Raw genomic sequence first — 3,669 nt, forward strand, 5'->3', positions numbered from 1 at the left:
GAAACCTCAAAGCCCTAATTTTTCCTTTCTTTTTCTTTCTTTCTTTCCCTGCTCTGTTTCGTCCCTTTTCTTTCTTTTTCTTTATGTTTTATTTCTTTTATTTTCTTTATTCCATTATTATTATAACATATATTATTATATTATTAAATTATTATAATTATTATTTCTTATTTAATAAGTAAATACATATTTACACATACATTTGTACCAATTAAAAAATACAAATGTATTCATACATACCACACACTTGTCTCCTAAGGCTTATTTTCTAATTTTGTCCCTTGAATTTTCTATACTTTATAATTAAACTTTTACATTATATTCAATCTAGTCCTTTCACTAAATTAGCCTTGATTAAGCTAAATTTACTTAATTAAAATCTAATTAACCTCTCACTTAACTTCGTAAATATTTCTAATAAATATTTACGAATCTAATTTCTAAAATCGAAGACCCAAAAACTCACTTTTTCGATGACCTAAAAATTTGGGTCATTACAATGCAAACCAAGTGGAGGTGGATCAAGCAATTCAGAATACCAACCTTATGGTCACAACATGGATAACGAGCAGTTAAATTACATGGGTAATAATCCTCGATCTCAAAACAATCCATATAGTAACATTTACAATACAGGTTGGAGGAACCACCCAAATTTCTCATGGGGAGGCCAAGGAAATCAGAGACCACCTCTAAGCTACCAACAACCACCCTACCAATAGGAACAGAAGCCGAACCTTGAAGAGATGCTCTCAAAGTTTATATCAGTGTCAGAAACTCATTTTTAGATTACCGAGATAGCACTTAAGAATCAACAAGCATCGATCCAAGGGCTCGAGACTCAGATTGGACAGCTTGCCATGTTGATTTCTGAACGACCATAAGGTAGCCTGCCAAGCAACACAGAATCTAACACAAGGGAGCAACTCAACTCGATTACTAGTCAAGATGAGAAAGGGTTAGCCACACTTGAACTAGAGCCAAGGCAAGAAACTGAAATAAGCAAAGGCAAAGGTGAGGTAGACCACAATGAGCAAAAACCGGTAAGTACAGAATACAAACCTCGTGTGCCATACCCTAATGCGACAAGGAAAGACCGCTCAAATGAACAATTTGGTAAATTCCTTAAACTCTTAAACAATTACATATTAACTTACCGTTTATTGAAGCTCTATCGCAGATGCCAAACGCAATGAAATTTTTAAAGGAGCTTTTAACAAATAAGCGAAAGTTGGATGAGGCGTCGCATGTGGAGCTTTAAAATTCCTCGCTTAATTGGTAGTTTAGATGTTAATAATGCATTAGCTGATTTAGGGGCTAGTATTAACATTATGCCCTACAAAATGTTTAAACAACTAGGTCCTGGGAAACCCAAACAGAATAGGATGAGCATTCAATTAGCAGATAAAACTATAAGATTTCCTAGGGGTATTATTCAAGATGTGCTAGTTAATATCGATAAATTTATATTTTCCATTGAGTTCTAGACATAGAGGAGGATAGCAACACTCTTTGATTTTAGGAAGGCCCTTTTTAGCAACTTCTAAAACGATTATTGATGTTGGCACAGGTGACCTCACACTTCGTGTGGGAGACGAAACAATCACCCTTCAAGCTCACAATTCTGGCAACACATTGGAAATTGAAGATGATCGTTTAAACCATTCTACTAAAACTGACAATATGGTGCAACCTACTTTGCAGGAAATGAGTTTGAAGGAAGTACATGAGCCATTTTCGAGCAATAGTAGAGGACCTATTTATGAAGAACGAAGGCTACAAATCGAGGAGATAGATGAATGATAGGCACATAAACTGAAAACACACGATAAACCAAAACCACGCTAGGATGAGCTCAATACATTTCCAAATCAACTTAAGGTTAGAGATAAAGTTTTATTAGATGCCGCAGATCCTCACATTGTCACTACCAAACCGAATGAAGAAGTCCCTCTTATGGTACTTGCCATTTTCCCATTTGATACAGTTGAGATAAGTCATCCCAAGTTCGGCTCTTTTAAGGTAAACAACACCCGCCTAAAACCTTATTTTGATGAGATTCACAGTAGGAATGAGGAGTATAAACTCCTCGAACCACCGTGACCATTCAATGGAAAGGTAAGTCGAGCTTATACTATAAATAAGCGCTTCTTGGGAGGCAACCCGAGCACTAACTGTATTAACTTATTTAAAATTTTAGTGTTTAACACCTAACTTACAAACGGAGCTCTTGAATACAGGTTTCCCATATAGACACGGCCCAGCACACGGGCGTGCCTTAAGCCGTGTGGAAATAGGGCAAAAATTTCCCCAGCACGGGCTACAATAAATTGCCACGGCTGTGCAAAATGGCCGTGGGCAAACCTGCCAAAACAACACGGGCGTGCGACACACTCGTGCCTAGAAATCGTGGCTGATCCTGTCAAATTAACACGGGCATGCGACACGCCCATGCCAAGCAACCGTCGTTGAACCTGTTATATTAACACGGGCGTGGGACTACATATACGGGCGTGGGAGAAGCGAACGAAGACAGACACGACCATGCAATCCGGTTGTGTGAACCCACACGCCTAAGGAACACGAGTGTGGGCCAATTGTCAGACACGCCCAAATTTAAAATTCTCGAATCACACGGGCAAAAATTGAGGAACATGGGCGTGTTCTATGGCCGTGTACCCCAAAATCTATAAATAGGTTGCAATATTCATTGTCTTATTCACCCAAAAACCCTAACCCTAGCCGCTGCAATCCCACACAGCCTCCATGCCACTAGAGGTGTGCATGGGCCGAGCGGCCCGACCGAAAAATAAGAGGGTTTGGGTAAAAATTTAGGCCCGAAAAATGGGCTTGGACAAAAAACGAAACTCGTTTAGAAAACAGACCGGGCCCAGGGTAAGATTTTTTTGACCGGGGCTCGGCCCGATTTTAATAGTAAATTATTTTTATTTTTAATTTTAAGTAACTTTAGTACTTTTACTTTACTCTTTTTGTTGTTTTTAATGTTATTTTGATGCTGTAAAACTTTTGTTATTAATATAATTTGGTTCTTAATTTAGTTCTAATTTGTTTCAATTTTTCAATTTTAATATAATTACTTTTTATTATATTTTTAATTTATGTATTATTTTAAGAATTATTTTAGTCTCATTTTTTATTTGTTTTTGTTTTAATATTTGTTTTTATGTTTTTAAATATATTTGATTTATTATATTTTAAAATTTTATTTAATAAAAAGCCAAAAAATTAATCTGTCGCCCAATAGAATGGCTGAGCTCTGCCTACCATTTTTTTCTCGGGCCAGGCTTGGACAAATTTCTAGGCCCATATTTTGGGCCGGGCCAGGCCTGGGCCTTGAAAACGGGCCAAAATTTATTATGGGCTCGCCCCGAACCCGGCCCGGCTCGGCCCATGCACACCTCTACCTGCCACGCCCGTGCACCGCTTCCCACTCCATTTTTTACGCCCAATCTCTCTCCCTTAGCGTTTGTTTACTCTTTTCACTTCTATTTTACTTATTTCTAATGCTTATTATTCATTCTTCTCATAATATTTTTATTTTTTTCATTATTCTATTATTTAATTTGCATTCTTAGTTTATTTATCTTAACATTTCATGTTGAATCGAGTTGTTAGGAAAGCCTCATTCTATTATCATACCCATGCCAT

The sequence above is a fragment of the Gossypium arboreum genome, chromosome 7, assembly GCF_025698485.1.
Source record: "Gossypium arboreum isolate Shixiya-1 chromosome 7, ASM2569848v2, whole genome shotgun sequence".
NCBI lineage: Eukaryota > Viridiplantae > Streptophyta > Magnoliopsida > Malvales > Malvaceae > Gossypium > Gossypium arboreum.